Source organism: Oncorhynchus tshawytscha, linkage group LG28 (genome assembly GCF_018296145.1).
Source record: "Oncorhynchus tshawytscha isolate Ot180627B linkage group LG28, Otsh_v2.0, whole genome shotgun sequence".
Lineage (NCBI taxonomy): Eukaryota > Metazoa > Chordata > Actinopteri > Salmoniformes > Salmonidae > Oncorhynchus > Oncorhynchus tshawytscha.
The window spans coordinates 23,456,664-23,475,676 of NC_056456.1; positions in this window are offsets into that span (position 1 = coordinate 23,456,664).

A 19,013-nucleotide genomic window follows, 5' to 3' on the forward strand; every position below is an offset into this window, starting at 1 on the left:
TAAAATTAGAAGCTCGAACTGTTTGGGCATAGACCTGGAAAGTATGACAGAACTTTGCAGGTTCTCTCTGCAGTAAATTGCAACTCCTCCCTCTTTGGCAGTTCTCTCTTGATGGAAAATGTTGTAGTTGGGGATGGAAATCTCCCAATTTTTGGTGGCCTTCCTAAGCCAGGATTCAGACACGGCAAGGACATCTGGGTTGGCGGAGTGTGCTAAAGCAGTGAGTAAAACAAACTTAGGGAGGCACATAAAACAATACAGTTTACTATAGACTATAATACTTACTAAAGAATTCTATTGTGTTTTATAGTAAACTGTAGTATACTGTAGAACACTATACATTTCTAAGTGACCCCAAACTTTTGAACGGTAGTGTACAGTTGAAGTCAGAAGTTTACATACACCTTAGCCAAATACATGTAAACTCAGCTTTTCACAATTCCTGACATTTAATCCTTGTAAAAATTCCCTGTCTGATGTCAGTTAGGATTACCACTTTATTTTAAGAATGTGAAATGTCAGAATAATAGTAGAGAGATTGATTTATTTCAGTTTTTTTTTCATCACATTCCCAGTGGGTCAAAAATTTACATACACTCAATTAGTATTTGCATACACTCAATTAGCCTACACTCAATTAGTATTTACATACACTCAATTAGGACATCAGGGTTGGTGGAGTGTGCTAAAGCAGTGATTAAAACAAACTTAGGGAGGAGGATTCTGATGTTAACATGCGGCAGGTAGCCTAGTGGTTAGAGTGTTGGACTTGTAACTGAAAGGTTGTAAGATCAAATCCCAGAGCTGACAAGGAAAAAAAAAAATAATAATAATAATCTGTCGTTCTGCCCCTGAACAAGGCGGTTAACCCACTGTTCCTAGGCCATCATTGAAAATAAGAATATGTTCTTAACTGACTTGCCTAGTTAAATAAAGATAAAAACCAAGGCTTTTATGGTTAAAGAAGTCAACAAATGAGAGCGCCAAGGGACACACAGGACACACATTGTTTAACTTGGGTAAAATGTTTCAGGTAGCCTTCCACAAGCTTCCCACGATAAGGTGGGTGAATTTTGGCCCCTACCTCCTGACAAAGCTGGTGTAACTGAGTCAGGTTTGTAGGCCTCCTTGCTCGAACACGCTTTTTCAGTTCTGCCCACACATTTTCAAGAGGTTTGAAGTCAGGGCTTTGTGATGGCCACTCCAATACTTTGAGTTTGTTGTCCTGAAAGCCATTTTGCCACAACTTTGGAAGTATGCTTGGGGTCATTGTCCATTTGGAAGACCCATTTGCGACCAAGCTTTAACTTCCTGACTGATGTCTTGAGATGTTGCTTCAACATATCCACATAATTTTCCATCCTCATAATGCCATCTATTTTGTGAAGTGCACCAGTTCCTCCTGCAGCAAAGCCCCCCCACAACATGGGTGGCCTTTCAGGTTATGTCGATATAGGACTCGTTTTACTGTGGATATAGATTATTTTGTACCTTTTTCCTCCAGCATCTTCACAAGGTCCTTTGCTGTTGTTCTGGGATTGATTTGCGCTTTTCGCACCAAATTACGCTAATTTCTAGGAGACGTCTCCTTCCCAGTATGACGGATGTTGTGTTTATACTTACAATTGTTTGTACAGACGAACGTGGTACCTTCAGGCGTTTGGAAATTGCTCATAAGGATGAACCAGACTTGTGGAGGTCTACAATTTTTTTTTTTGGGGGTCTTCACTGATTTCTTTTGATTTTCCCACGATGTCAAGCAAAGAGGCACTGAGTTTGAAGTTAGGCCTTGAAATACATCCACAATTACTCCTCCAATTGACTCAAATGATGTCAATTAGCCTGTCAGAAGATTCTAAAGCCATGACATAATTTTCTGGAATTTTCCAAGCTGTTTAAAGGCACAGTCAACTTAGTGTATGTAAACTTCTGACCCACTGGAATTGTGATACAGTGAATTATAAGTGAAATAATCTGTCTGTAAACAATTGTTGGAAAAATTACTTGTCTCATGCACAAAGTAGATGTCCTAACTGACTTGCCAAAACTATAGTTTGTTAACATGAAATTTGTGGAGTGGTTGAAAAACGAGTTTTATTGACTCCAACCTAAGTGTATGTAAACATCTGACTTCAATTCCATATCCCTTCCCTTTTTCCACATTTTGTTATGTTACAGTCTTATTCTAAAAAGGTTTAAATAAAACATTTTCCTCATCAATCTACACCCAACACTCCATAATGACAAAGTGAAAACAGTTTTTTAGAAATATTTACATAAGTATTCAGTCCCTTTGCTATGAGACTAGAAATTGAGCTTGATTGATACAACTTGATTTGAGTCTACCTGTGGTAAATTCAATTGATTGGACATGACTTGGAAAGGCACACTCTTGTCTATACAAGGTCCCACAGTTGACAGTGCACGTCAGAGCAAAAACCTAGTCATGAGGTAGAAGGATTTGAAGGGCTCCGAGATAGGATTGTGTCGTGGCACACATCTGGGGAAGGGTACCAAAACATTTCTGTTCTCTCCATGAACACAGTGATCTCCATCATTCTTAAATGGAAGAAATTTGGATCCACCAAGACTCTTCCTAGAGCTGCCCGGCCAAACTGAGCAATCAGGTGAGAAAGGCCTTGGTCAGGGAGGTGACCAAGAACCTAATGGTCACTCTGACAGAGCTCCAGAGTTCCTCTGTGGAGATGGGAGAACCTTCCAGAAGGACAGCCATCTCTACAGCATTCCACCAATCTGGCCTTAATGCTAGAGAGGCCAGATGGAAGCCACTCCTCAGTAAAAGGCACCTATAGTACTCAGACCGTGAGAAACAAGATTTTCTGATCTGATTCAACCAAGACAGAACTCTTTGGCCTGAATGCCAAGCGTCACGGCTGGAGGAAACTTGGCACCATCTCTACGGTGAAAAATGGGGGTGGCAGCATCATGCTGTGGGGATGTTTTTCAGTGGCAGGGACTGGGAGACTAGTTAGGATCGAGGGAAAGATGAACAGAGCAAAGCACATTCATCCGGCGCCGACAGAGAATGATGCCTCGCTTTGCGTTCTTAGGAAACTATGCAGTATTTTGTTACAAGCATTTCGCTACACTCACATTAACACCTGCTAACCATGTATATGTGACCAATAAAATTTGATTTGATTTGAAGTACAGAGAGATCCTTGATGAAAACCTGCTCCAGAGAGCTCAGATCCTCAGATTAGGGCGAAGGTTCACCTTCCAACAGGACATTGACCCTAAGCACACAGCCAAGACAATGCAGGAGTGGCTTCGGGACAATTCTCTGAATGTCTTTGAGTGGCCCACCAGAGCCTGGACTTAAAACCAATCAAACATCTCTGGAAAGACGTGTAAATTGCAGCGACGCTCCCCGTCCAACCTCAGAGAACTTGAGAGGATCTGCAGAGAAGAGTAGGAGAAACTTCCCAAATACAGGTGTGTCAAGCTTGTAGTGTCATACCCATGAAGACTCAAGGCTGTAATCGCTGCCAAAGGTTCTTCAACAAAGTACTGAGTAAAGGGTCTGAATACTTATGTAAATGTGTTATTTAAGTTTTTAATTTTTAATAACTGCAAACATTTCTAAAAACCTGATTTTACTTTGTCATTATGGGGTATTGTGTATAGATTGATGAGGGGAATAAACATTTTAATTAATTTTAGAATATGGTTGTAATGTGACAAAATGTGGTGAAAGTCAATAGGACTGTATACTTTCCGAATGCAATGTATACACACATAGAGTGGGCTTGACGCTCTGCTGCCTTCTAAATATACCATCCAATCAAACCAAGAGAAATAGCAGAAAGAAATAAGCAAATGAACAGCAATCTTACTAATAGAGGTGTTAAATGTCACATCTATTTAAAAAATAGATAGTCACGTGCCACATCAAGTCTTTCTTCACACTATCAGCTTGTATAAAATATATATCAACATGGAGACACACTAGCATACAGTACACAAGCCAGAGGTGCAATTAAAGGTCCAAATTTTCCATAAAATTAGACAGTAAATACCAAATCTCCACTCTCATAAATCGTTCTCAACAGGTGTTTTATGTTATTACAGTAGTTGTTTAACCGACAAAGTTATGAGGTTTCTATTGCCCTCAGAAAGTGTGCTTTCTATATTACGGTGACGATTAGGTCTCTCTTATGGCCCATTGCCTTGTGATTCCAGGGAAGATAGTCATTTTACCCCCAACATATTACAGTAACTGCATAAACCCACAGTATGTCTGATCTACCAAGAAAAAGTGGTGGGGAGTTCTGGCTCGGGGAGGGGAGGTCCACCTGGGACAGCCCCAGGTAAGTAGGTGGACTGACACCCCTGTCTATCTCATCACTAGAGAGACTACAGAGGCCCAGTAGGAACATATGAGGAGGAGGACATTGTGGGGAGAGCCACAGGATGAGCAACTATGTGGGTTTTCTGCTGCGTCAATTATACCTTGTTGTCCCCAACCTCCCACAAGTTCTCCTTCTCTCTTATGTGTATGCTGTGTTTGTTATATCTAGGTTATATGTCATGTTCCTTCTCAAATTTCCCTAATTCATTCAGTGACTAAAAACATGCTCCGTCACTAGGCCGAAACCCGCTCCTGTAGTGAATGTTCTATGTCATCCCCAGCTACGGTGTCAGACTGTACCTTGGTTATCAACCATGTGTTTTACATTTAGTTGTTGTACCCTGCTCAATGCCTGTGGGTCTTCAAGTAGATCAGTGCAGTACGGTTACCTATATTGCTAGATTAGTTGGCACACAGGCTTGAAACAAGTCCGTATCGTACTGTTGGCATGTGCACACACATCTTGAAATATGGAACAATAATTATATGCCTGCTCTTCATACAACATATGATCAATAATCTTGTTGATAAGATCAGTATTGGAGATGATTTGATGCCCCTTATCGTACTCTGTCATTGATTAATAGGCCTAGTATAAGTGATTTATTCCTATCAATTAAAGCTATCACTCGGCGCTCTGCAGTATAACAGCATCCATATGGTGACCTCTTCTTCATCTTCTTAGTCTGGACCTGTATTCTTACTGGCATGTCATGCAATAACACACTGTAACTCAAGCTTTATTTGTGTTTAGTCTATCCATCAGACATCAGTCCTTTATCTTAATTCTTTCTGGAAACTTCCTCTAGACCAAAAAGGAAAAAAATCCCAAGACTCACAAGATTCACAAGACATTTTGTCTTTCTATAAATCCTGATGTACGGTTTAGGTATAGGGGAAATGCACGGCAGGAACTTCCCCGGCTGTACTGTAAATCAAATGACATTCCCTTTGTAGATTCCCAAAATATAAGGGTTAGAGACAAATAAATCTGCCTGTTTCTCCCAAGCCCAAAATAGGGCTAGACACATAGTTGTAACGTGAACTGTTCTGATCTGGGCTGAACTTTGTTCAGCTAGGAAGAAGTGAGGGAGGAGAGAGTCTGTCAGAATGATCAACAGTGCAGCGAGGGTCGGAATTCCCCCTTATCTAGTGTCTGGAATCTTTCTCTGGCATACAGCACATGACTGTTTGAGTTTCAGAGAAAGAAAAACAGATAAATACAGTCATTCTAAAAATACATTCGGGAAAGAAACACGCCTACTTTCATATTTAGCATCATGACATTATTCCACATTACACCACATTAGCCCATTTTGATGTAGAACCTACAATATTTTGGTTTGAGACTGCTTTTCAACTGTTATGTCCTTAGGCAGAATTGAATTAGAGCCTAATAAACGTTACAGCCTTTAGGGATTTCCAATAAAATCCACAATACAAACAATAAACAATGGGTAGCATTCAGACATGAGACCATCCACTTAACAGCCTCTTTCATAGTCAGTAACAGTGCTTCACCTGAAATAGTGCTCGAATGCATCTCAAATGGCATCCTCAGTTCTGGAATGTGTCCCAAATAGCATCCTAAGCACTACTTTTGACCAGAGCCCTATGGCCCTGGTCAAAAGTAGTGCACTATATGGGGCATAGGGTGCCATTTGAGATGCAAATCAGACCTCTGGAGACATAATATCTGATGGTGAATGTCAGTCACATTTCTACATTTCACAAGACTGTAGCTGCCAGAGATAAGTAAGTATTGCAAATAATAATGCAGGCTTTCTGCAAGAAACAATTCAATAATTCAATAACATATATACAGAGCGCAGACTGAAGGAAACGCAGCCAACAAGTCCTCAGCATATGTGGGAACTCCTTCAAGACTGTTGGAAAAGCATTCCTCATGAAGGTGTTGAGAGAGAGTGTGCAAAGCTGTCATCAAGGCAAAGGGTGGCTACTTTGAAGAATCACAATTATAAAATATATTTATTTGTTTATTTCATAGTTTTGATGTCTTCACTATTATTCTACAATGTAGAAAAAATATTTTAAAAATAAAGAAAAAGCCTTCAATCAGTAGGTGTGTCCAAACTTTTGACTGGTACTGTATATTTAAGATATTATATAAAATAAATATTGTGGGTGTGCAGTTGCTTGTGGAGATCAATGAACTATCAGTTTACATCCTCTTTACCAGGTGCATAGGAAGTCATGTACTGACAGCAGAAGTCATGCTTATGACCAGCACCCACGTAAAACAAAGCAACACAACAACAGAGTCTGAGGGATGCATTTGGTGCAGTACTTTCCATCATATGTTGCAGTGCTTTCCATCAGCTCTGCAACACCTCACTTTTATTGGCAGTTGAAGGTGAATGCAGTAGACACTCATAAATACATATACAGATGAAAGCCATTTTAGTGTTGATATCATTTCAACCTGATGCATTGTTTTACTGTAGCCTACTTTGGTTGGGAAATGAGCAAGCATCACAGATCATAAATTAGGACAGATCTTCAGACAGATCATAAATTAGGACAGATCTTCAGACAGATCATACATGAAGTCAGATCATCAGGCAGATCATACATGAAGACAGATCATCAGGCAGATCATACATGAAGACAGATCATCAGATAGATCATACATGAAGTCAGATCATAAGACAGATCATAAATGAAGACAGATCTTCAGACAGATCATAAATGAAGACAGATCTTCAGGCAGATCATAAATGAAGACAGATCATCAGGCAGATCATACAGCCATCCTCTAACTCTGTTTGAAAGTGTACTGTACAGTATGTCATTTTGTCAGCATACACTATATCTCTGAGTCTAGACCTATCCCACTGGGCACATCATCTCATTTCAACATGGATAATTAGGTAATATTTGGTTAGGATGTTGATCATTGAGATTACAACCTATATTCACCCACTCAAAAAGATAGCCAAAAGTTAGTTGAATTTCCAATGTGTTATCACTTTCCTTCAACCATCTAAAAGCACAACCAATTTCCAACGGAAAAACAATGTCTGATTTTTGGTTTAGTTGTCACCCAAATGACTATCACTTCGCTTTCGACCATTTAAAAGCACAGTAAAGTTCAAATGGGAAATACAATGTCAGATATTTTGTTTATTTACACAACAGTTCAATGTGTTCTTCATCTAATAGCACAACCAGATGACCTGGATTGCAGTTGAGATTACATTCAAAGTACATGGTGCAAGTGATCGATGCACTTCGATATTCTGCGCAGATTATTACAGAAATAGTGAAGATCTCCACAGACCTGCGACAACCTATGCATGCTATCTTGAACATGCACACTTTATATGATTACATAAGAAGAAATGTATGGATACAGTAATCTCAATATGTGGCCATGGATGTGTTACTCATTTTAAGTTTGAATGCTACATTAGTTTGTAAAATGTCCTTAACTTTCCGCTATTTACTGTATTACAAAATAAATATTCAATTGTATTTGATTGACAATGCAACCAAATATCAACATTTAAAGGGGATGTACAGTATCTGTTGCTTGGATAGTTCCATCTAAGCCACTCGCTTAATGCTATTCTTGAACTTTTATTTGAGGTTGAGTTGGAGACATGAATGTAACATTTTAATTTGTTGACTGGTCGACAAGTTAGTAGGCTATTTATTGCATTTCAAAACTGATATTGAATTGTGTTTGATTGTCAACACCCAAATATCAACATTTGAGGGAGATGTATCTTCTGATTGAATAGTTCCATCTGTGCCACTGACTTAGTCTGGCTTTAATTCTAGTTTGTCTACAAATTAATAATTGACATGTTGGATTCACCTCTTCATCTCAACCAACAATATAAGTTATAGAATAGGAATAAATCACCCTTTGCCTTGAAAATGCCCTTTTAATAAAGTTTGATATATTTATATTCTTTAACTTTGATTTTTGGTTGAGATGGAGGCTTGAATTGAACATATCAATTATTCATTTGTAGATCAACTGGACGTAAAGGCAGACTAAGTCAGTGGCACAGATGAAACTATCCAAGCAGAAGATAGAAACACAATTCAACATCACTAAATATCATGACATTTTAATTCAACCAGAGCTTGAAACCCTAGACCTATTGTATCTCTATTTTTAGTTGAATTCTGGGTTGAATTAAAACAATGGCTTTTTATGACTTTGCAAATGCTATGCAGGCCTAAATAGCATCATTGATGATATATGAGTGATAAAGTATGGTCACATTTAATTTGATCTGTTAAACCTAACCTTTGAAATTACTTCGATAACCAACAGTGAATGTGTTTAGCTAGCCAGGGATTGGTTTAAACCCTGAATGGGAGACAAAAGGGTTTATTTGTCTTGTGCGCTCAATACAATAGGTGTAGACCTTACAGTGAAATGCTTACTTACAGGCTCTAACCAATAGTGCAAAAAAGGTATTTGGTGAACAATAGGTAGGTAAAGAAATAAAACAACAGTAAAAAGATAGACTATATACAGTAGCGAGGCTATAATAGTAGCGATAGTAGTAACACAATGCAGATAGCCTGGTTAGCCAACCTGTGCGGGAGCACTGGTTGGTCGGCCCAATTGAGGTAGTCTGTACATGAATGTATAGTTAAAGTGACTATGCATATATGAGAAACAGAGAGTAGCAGCAGCGTCAAAAGAGTGTTTGGGGGGGCACACAATGCAAATATTCCGTGTAGCCATTTGATTACCTGTTCAGGAGTCTTATGGCTTGGGGGTAAAAACTGTTGAGAAGCCTTTTTGTCCAAGACTTGGCACTCCGGTACCGCTTGCCAAGCGGTAGTAGGGATAACAGTCTATGACTGGGATGGCTGGAGTCTTTGACAATTTTTAGGGCCTTCCTCTGACACCGCCTGGTGTTAAGGTCCTGGATGGCAGACAGCTTAGCCCCAGTAATGTACTGGGCCTTACGCACTACCCTCTGTAGTGCCTTGCGGTCAGAGGCCTAGCAGTTGCCTTACCAGGCAGTGATGCAACAAGTCAGGATGCTTTCGATGTTGCAGCTGTAGAACCTTTTGAGGGTCTCAGGACCCATGCCAAATCGTTTTAGTTTCCTGAGGGGGAATAGGCTTTGTCGTACCCTCTTCACTACTGTCTTGGTGTGTTTGGACCATTCTAATTTGTTGTTGATGTGGACACCAAGGAACTTGAAGCTCTCAACCTGCTCCACTACAGCCCCGTCGATGAGAATGGGGGCGTGCTCTTTCCTCCTTTTCCTGTAGTCCACAATCATCTCCTTAGTCTTGGTTACGTTGAGGGATAGGTTGTTATTCTGGCACCACCTGTCCAGGTCTCTGACTTCCTCCCTATAGGTTGTCTCTTCGTTGTCGGTGATGAGGCCTACCACTGTTGTGTCGTCTGCAACCTTAATGATGGTGTTGGAGTTGTGCCTGGCCATGCAGTCGTGGGTGAACAGGGAGTACAGGAGGGGACTGAGCACGCACCCCTGGGGATCTCCAGTGTTGAGGATCAGTGTGGCAGATGTGTTGCTACCTACCCTCACCACCTGGGGGCAGCCTGTCAGGATCCAGTTGCAGAGGGAGGTGTTTAGTCCCAGGATCCTTAGCTTAGTGATGAGCTTTGAGGGTACTATGGTGTAAAAAGACACTGAGCTGTTGTCAATGGATTGCATTCTCACATAAGTGTTCCTTTTGTCAGGGTGGGAAAGGGCAGTGTGGAGTGCAATAGAGATTGTGTCATCTGTGGATCTGTTTGGGCGGTATGCAAATTGGAGTGGGTCTAGGGTTTCTGGGATAATGGTGGTGATGTGAGCCATTACGAACCTTTTAAAGCACTTCATGGCTACGGATGTGAGTGCTACAGGTCTGTGGTCATTTAGGCAGGTTTCCTTTGTGTTCTTGGGCACAGGGACTACGGTGGTCTGCTTGAAAACAGACTTAATCAGTGACATGTTTAAAATGATGGTGAAGACACCTGCCAGTTGGTCAGCACATGCCCAGAGCACACATCTGGCCCCGCAGCCTTGTGAATGTTGACCTGTTTAAAGGTCTCACGGAGAGAGTGATCACACAGTCACCTGGAACAGCGTGATTTAGCTCAGCTGGTAGGCTTGTGTCACTGGGCAGCTCGCGGCTGGGCTTCCCTTTGTAGTCTGTAATAGTTTGCAAGCCCTGCCACATAAGACAAGCATCAGAGCCAGCAGTACTTCCTGTATTGACACTTTGCCTTTTAATTTATTTTACTAGGCAAGTCAGTTATGAACAAATTCTTAATTTCAATGACAGTGTTCAATGACAGCCTAGGAACAGGGGCAGAACAACATATTTGTACCTTGTCAGCTCAGGGGTTTGAACTTACAACCTTCCAGTTACTAGTCCAACACTCTAACCACTAGGCTACCCTGCCACACCTGTTTTTTGGTTCGTCGCAGGGCATAGCAGGATTTATTGTAAGCTTCCGGGTTAGAGTCCCGCACCTTGAAAGCGGCAGCTCTACCCTTTAGCTCAGTGCGAATGTTGCCTGTAATCCATGGCTTCTGGTTGGGGTATGTACATACAGTCACTGTGGGGACGACGTCCTCAATGCACTTATTGATAAAGCCAGTGACTGATATGGTGTACTCCTCAATGCCATCGGACGAATCTCGGAACATGTTCCAGCCTGTGATAGCAAAACAGTCCTGTAGTTTAGCATCTGCTTCATCTGATCACTTTTTATAGACAGAGTCACTGGTGCTTCCTGCTTAAATTATTGCTTGTAAGCAGGAATCAGGAGGATAGAGTAGTCTCTGTGTGTGGAGTACAGGTGATCTAGAATTTTTTCCCTCTGGTTGCACATTTAACATGTTGATGGAAATTTGGTAGAACTGATTTAAGTTTCCCTGCATTAAAGTCTCCGGCCACTATTATTTCCTTATACAGCTGACTGAGTGCGGTCTTAGTGCCAGCATATGTCTGTGGTGGTAAATAAACAGCCACGAAAAGTATAGCTGAAAAGTCTCTAGGCAAGTAGTGTGGCCTGCAATTTATCACAATATACTCCATTTCAGGCGAGCAAAATCTAGAGACTTCCTTAGATTTCGTGCACCAGCTGTTGTTTACAAATGTCTTACCGGAGTGTGCTGTTCTATCTGTAGATAGATCAATTCTCCAGTAGGAGGTGCTGTCCAGCCTATATATTTTTTCTGGTCGTGGACATAATGTTGAAGATCTGATGTTGTTTTAAAGGTACAAATTCAACATATTTTATACAAAGTTTGTCTATGTTGAAATTTGATTACCATGATGACATAATCCTGGGGATGAAATTTCACCCTCAAAATGACTTTTTTCAAATCCAATGTATTTTCCTTGTTGATTCCATATCACAAAATACGTAAAAAATTCAGTTGAAACAGCATTAATTCAAACAGTTTGTGCACAGGAGGATATTTGTTTATCGGGGAGAACACCACTTTGAATGATTTTCTCCCTGATAAGAGAGACAATAAGACTTTCTGAAACAGTGTGTCCACACCCTTGAATAATGTGGAGACACCTTGTCTGACATACTGATCTAATCCCCTAATGTCTTTGGCAAATGCTTGCTGCTGACACATCAAAATACACAGTCAAAAAATTGAGGGGTAGAGTTTAAACCGTGCCTTGAATGCTCTACACACCATGAAGACAAGAATGGATAATGCAGATAGTCAGTCAAAGCAAGGGATTATTTGTATTTGTATGTATTATGGATCCCCATTAGCTGCTGCTTTTGTCCCCTACTCTTCCTGGGGTCCAGCAAAATTAAGGCAGTTAATACAATTTTAAAAACATTACAATACATTCACAGATTCACAACACACTGTGTGCCCTCAGGCCTCTACTCTACCACTACCTCATATCTAAAGTACTAAATCTCTGTGTATGTGTGTGTGTGTGTGTGTGTATGTGTATGCATGTGTCTGTGCCAATGTTTGTGTTGCTTCACAGTCCCCGCTGTTCCATAAGGTGTTTTTTCATCTGTTTTTTAAATCTAATTTTACTGCTTGCGTCAGTTACTTGATGTGGAATAGAGTTCCATGTAGTCATGGCTCTATGTAGTACTGTGTGCCTCCCATAGTCTGTTCTGGACTTGGGGACTGTGAAGAGACCTCTTGTGGCATGTCTTGTGGGGCATGCATGAGTGTCCGAGCTGTGTGCCAGTAGTTAGACAGACAGCTCGGTGCATTCAACATGTCAATACCGCTCATAAATAAAAGTATGCATATTATTAATATTAGCTCTCTGTGTACATCCAAGGACCAGCCGTGCTGCCCTGTTTTGAGCCAATTCAATTTTAGTGGCACCTGACCACACGACTGAACAGTAGTCAAGGTGCGACAAAACTAGGGCCTGTAGGACCTGCCTTGTTGATAGTGTTGTTAAGAAGGCAGAACATCGCTTTATTATAGACAGACTTCTCCCCATCTCAGCTACTACTGCGTTAATATGTTTTGACCATGACAGTATACAATCTAGGAATACTCCAAGCAGTTTAGTCATCTCAACTTGCTCAATTTCCACATTATTTATTACAATTTTTAGTTGAGGTTTAGGGTTTAGTGAGTGTTTTGTTCCAAATACAATGCTTTTAGTTTTAGAAATATTTAAGACTAACTTATTCCTTGCCTCCCACTCTAAAACTAACTGCAGCGCTTTGTTGAGTGTTGCACTCATTTAATTCGCTGTAGTAGCTGATGTGTATAATGTTGAGTCATCCACATACATAGACACTCTGGCTTTACTCAAAGTCAGTGGCATGTCGTTAGTAAAACATTTAAAAAGCTAGGGGCCTAACATGTGACAATAACGTGAATGTGGTCAATTTCACCCCGACCATCTTGAGTGAGGTCTTTGAGAATAGACAGCTCACTAGACCAGAATTGGGGTGCGTGCCAAATGGCACCCTATTCCCAACATAGGTCCTGGTCAAAAGTAGTGCACGATATAGGGAATATGGTGCCATTTGGGACACACACACAGACTAGAGTTTCTCTGCTGACTCGTATGATAAATGAATGAGGTCATGCATTACCATTTCCCACCCTTACATGATGAACTCCATGTCTCCAGAAGAAATACACTATGTCGTTAAAAAAACATGGCCTCTATTAGTCTGCTGTGAGGAGAAAATGGCATTCCAAATCTTCCACTCTGACCTTCATCGCAATGGTGCTTATCAGCCTGCCCAACAGCAGCAGCACCTCTGTTCAGAGGAAGCTAAAGTCAGTCAGTCCCCCACCGCCCATCCACCCACTCAGTCAGTCAGTTCACTCAGACCACCTCCCAGCCACCCACACAAGCCCTGCCTTCATGAGGAAATCACCCACCGCCAACACCTCAATAGGCCCTGATCTGGCTGCCTCTCCCAGAACTGCCATGTGGCCGGGAAAACACAAGTTAATAATTAGGAACATTCTCCGACCCACAGACCTGAATTTCTGAATGCCTCTTTCCAGATGTTTCACTTCCTGGTGAGGTGGTTTTCATAGTCAGTGGTGGAAAAAGTACCTAAATGTCATTCTTGAGTAAAAGTAAAGATACCGTCATGGAAAATGTTTCAAGTAAAAGTGACAGTCACCCAGTAAAATACTATTTGAGTAAAAGTCTAAAAGTATATGGTTTTAAATATACTTAAGTATCAAAAGTTAAAGTAAATGCTATAAATAATTTTAAAGCACAAGTTTCTTGTTTTTTTTAATTTACGGATAGCCATGGGCACACGCCAACACTCAGACATTATTTAAAAATTAAGCATTTGTGTTTAGTTGAGTCCGCCATATCATAGGCAGTAGGTATGACCACGTGTTGGACCCCTGGACCATTTTACTCTCCTGCTAAGCATTCAAAATGTAACAATGACTTTTGGCTGTCAGGGAAAATACATGGTGGTAAAAGTATGTTATTATTACAATTACAGTAGAATTACAGTAGAAGTGTAAGTTGTCAAAAAAGAAATAGTAAATTACAGATACACGCACAAAATCATTTATGTAGTACTTTAAAGTATTTTTACTTAGTTACTTTAGACCATTGTTCATAGCCTTCCATTCTGTGGCTGCTGTCATACTAGGAAGCCATGCTAATCACTAGACAGGACTGAATAGTGATAGGAGCAGAAGTAGAATAGTCCAATCAGAGGAGAAATAGAACATTCTAAAGAGTCACAGGTACAGGATCAGAGGTGACACTATCATCAGAGAGTAAAATTGTCAGTAACTTTTAATACTTTACATAAACACAAACCTCACTACTCTCTGTGACTTCTTGTAAGTCACTCTGGATGGTAGCGTCTGGTAAACGACTAAAAAGTAGAAATGTAAATGGCAGTGGGGTGCTAGGATTTACTCTGTTTTTCTGATGAGTAACAGAGAGAAGGATGTAAGGAAGGAAAGGCAGAGCACATCCTGCTGTGGGCTTCCAGAGTGACGTTACTCTCCCTGTGTGATTCAGTCCTCGTGGGTTGCTAGAGTCGTTAATGGTACATCTATGACATCAGTCAGTCAATCCCAGGTCGACTTAGAACAAATTGATTGCAGGCACATGAGCTGAGCAGGGTTCACATAAAGGGAAACATGGAAATAACTAGGATGTGAGATAGTGTAGAGAAAACAGTTCTATAAACAACAAAATTGCAATTTAATCCCTGCTCAAGAGCATTTCATTATAATGTTAAATTAGCACTAAATCAAACACCACTGATATAAATACAAGGGAGGGCACAAATGTCATGTAAAAAATGATGTGTTTTCACATATAAATCAGCTGGAATACTGACCAAAATTCCAACCAACATTTCCCTAAATAAAATCAAATGTATAGGCTCAGTCTCTGAAACAAATAAAAATGCTAAATCAAGTCTCTGTTTTAATAAGGAAACTGTGTATTTTCCCTCCAATGAAAGTAAATGTTTAATCCAGTTAGAAATCCCTAAAAATGTGCAAAAATCATAACAAATTAAATAAGGATTAATATTACCAGTTCAGTTGCACTGTTCAGTATTTGAGAGCGTCTCACTTGTAGCACATGAGGAAAACTAGGCCTTTAAATGATCAACTGGGTGTGTTCAGTTTGCTTCAACGCTTGCTACATTATGTAGCGGTTTGTACTGAACGACACGTTTCCCCTAAACCAAATCAAATCAAATCAAATGTATTTATATAGCCCTTCGTACATCAGCTGATATCTCAAAGTGCTGTACAGAAACCCAGCCTAAAACCCCAAACAGCAAGCAATGCAGGTGTAGAAGCACGGTGGCTAGGAAAAACTCCCTAGAAAGGCCAAAACCTAGGAAGAAACCTAGAGAGGAACCAGGCTATGTGGGGTGGCCAGTCCTCTTCTGGCTGTGCCGGGTGGAGATTATAACAGAACATGTCCAAGATGTTCAAATGTTCATAAATGACCAGCATGGTCGTATAATAATAAGGCAGAACAGTTGAAACTGGAGCAGCAGCACGGTCAGATGGACTGGGGACAGCAAGGAGTCATCATGTCAGGTAGTCCTGGGGCATGGTCCTAGGGCTCAGGTCCTCTGAGAGAGAGAAAAAAAGAGAGAATTAGAGAGAGCATATGTGGGGTGGCCAGTCCTCTTCTGGCTGTGCCGGGTGGAGATTATAACAGAACATGGCCAAGATGTTCAAATGTTCATAAATGATCAGCATGTTCGAATAAACGATTTGCACCGTACTTCAACAGTCTTTGAGGTATGTTTGCTCCCGTTTTGGTAGGTGTGGCTAGATCAATATGGGTGTGACCATCTGGAATCGCAAAACTCGTGCAGGACACCATATGGTAACTAGCTTCTAGGCTAATACAATCACACTGTTTTTCAACTGGTTGTTCAGTACAGTTACTCTCAGTTACTCTTCCTGTCTCTTAAAATGTTGCTTAACCCAGAACTAAAATCTCACGTAATTTGGTCAGATGATTGATACCATTTATGGTTACATAGTCTTCCCACGAGAGAACAGTTTCTAATAAACGTTCATAGTCCAATGGTTCTTCTATTTAACCTTTATCTGACCAGGTTGGTCAGTTCTGAACTATGTCGTTGTCAGTTGACTACATCTCTTCTACAAAGTTATACATTTTGGGACACATGCAAATACATCCATTGAACTCACATTTAGAATAATGCATTTAGCATTCAAATGATCCTCCCTGAACATACAATAAGTAGCATGCCATGATTATACAAAAGCATATTGGCACATACTGGTACTGTATGAAAGGAATGATGAGAAGTTGGAACATTAAGCTTTGAAGCAGCTTTGAAAAAGATGCTGTGTTCTCCTTAGGGAAATATTTGAGTGTTTCTTTCTTTTTCTTTTTTTTATTTACCAGAAAGAGACTCTCCGCCAAAACTGAGTGGCACTCCAAAGAAATCCTTCAGCTTGCTGCAGAAAGGTCAAAACCGAGACAAGGATTTACAATCCCTGATAACAAAGTGTGCCCCTAGCTCTCTGTTTTGTCTCTCCATGGCTTACTGTGCATGAATCACCAAAATGATGTGATTATGTTTTAAACACAGAGAGCATTGGGTAAAGGGATGTGTGTCTTTTCAGTTACAAAATACAGGATGCAAACATCCAATCACTGTGGGTTGTCAACACATTTTAATAGTGCCTATTGTATACTTTAGAGGTCACATAGAAGCCATGATTAAATTAGATGAAATATGCATCATCTTGACTCAATATTAATAATTCAAGGCAACAGAATCCTTGAGTTTGATAATGGATAAAAACAGTAAGTAGGTTTGGCTGACATTACAGTTGTTCTTCAACCTCAGTTCTGAAGAGTCACAAGGGTCTAATGATCACCTATTGTTACTAAAACTGTGGACTGGCTGGTATTTCTATGCCATGTCAGGTTTTAGCATCCTTTGGCCAATAGGCCATAGAAATTATAGAAATGAATAGAAGGCATTCCTGAAGTGGTTGGAGTCAATACATTTTCCCTCCCACTCCATCACATAGATAAAATAAAAATACAAATATTTTTAATCTAGACAAAAGCAAATAAAACCCGACCTTGCAAGGTCTTCAAAGTCTGACAGAAAAGTTCCCTTAGCTATAGTATATAAACATATTTTCCATTCAAAGGAGAAGTCAAGTCATCAACCTCTCTCCTCTCCTCTTTGTTGTTCAACATCAAAGTTATTGATCCCTATCAGCTTCAACAGAACAGACATGAAAGCGAGCAGAAACCCTCCGTTTCCATCTGAAGATGATACTGTAAGACCTTGGAAATCCCTGAGTCATCCCTTCAGAAGCCCTCAGAACTATTCTGCAGCCCTGAAAATAGGGAGGTACAGTATATGCCTGGTACAGTACAGTACATGCGACCGTGAGGAGATAACATTGTTAATTAGCCAAGTTAATTATATGGTCCTCTGCTCATCAGTGCTTCTGCCCTTCTTCTCTTCCTCTGATGTCACAATGTTAAATGCCTAGAAACTGAACAGACGGACGTCTGAATTACTCTCATGGATGCTTTGGGGGTATTTTTGGTTAGAGTAAAACAATACCCTCCTTAAAAACTAAGAGGGATTCTCATTTGTACTAATGCATTACTCTGAATGCCCTGAAATTAAAAGCTAAAGTGACATTGCAATTAAGCATTTGGAATAGCACATTTAGCTTGAGTAAGGCAGGCGTAAACCCACTCTCTCTCCCAATGGGTGACAGATGCCTTTTGATGACCACCCGCTGGTTCCCCAGTTCCGCTGCTGGATGTTGCGAGTGTGCTGAGTGGCGCAGAGGTCTAAGGCTCTCAGTGCAAGAGGTGTCACTACAGTCCCGGATTCGATTCCAGGGTGTATCCCATCCGGCGTAATTGGGAGTCCCATAGTGCGGCGCACAATTGGCCCAGCGTCGTCTGGGTTTGGCCATTCTTTTTTTAATGCAATCAAGTGAGAGATACTCTGGAGTTAGCTAGATCCCCAGTCCACATCATACACACTCTCTTCCATGGGTTTCTGTGGCTGCGTTTACACAGGCATCCCAATTCTAATCCCCCCCCACTAATTCGTTTTTTGACCAATCACATCAGATCTTTTCACAACAGCTCTTTTTCAGAGCTAATCTGATTCGTCAAAATACCAATTAGTGAAAAAAAAAGTGTATAAACGCCTGTTACTCAGATGTATAACCTGGCCATTCTTGCCTACCCAAATGATCTTAGGCTGCATTTACACAGGCAGCAAAATTCTGATCTTTATTTCACATTTTAAAAATTCAGAGGTGGTGATGCAGTTCAGAGGTATAGTGGTTCCTGGGAGCATGGGGGTAATGGAGTCTTATGAGTGAAGATGTGGGAAAGAAAATGGTATGTTTTAAATTGGTTTGTGAATGTGTTCCTAGGCCAGAGTGAAAGGCCATCCTGAAAAGGTGACCCTGCGAAACCATTCTTTAGTTTATTAAATCTTTGATAAATGACTTTGTTGTCTGCCTCTACTTCACCCTGGTTGCTTAACCCATATCCTAAAGAACCTGTCAATTTTTCACCTCATGACACATGCACATTTCGGCTGTGTTTACACAGGCAGACCAATCCTGATCTTTTGCCAGATTTTTGGCAAAAGAGCTGATCTGATTGGTCAAGACCAATTAGT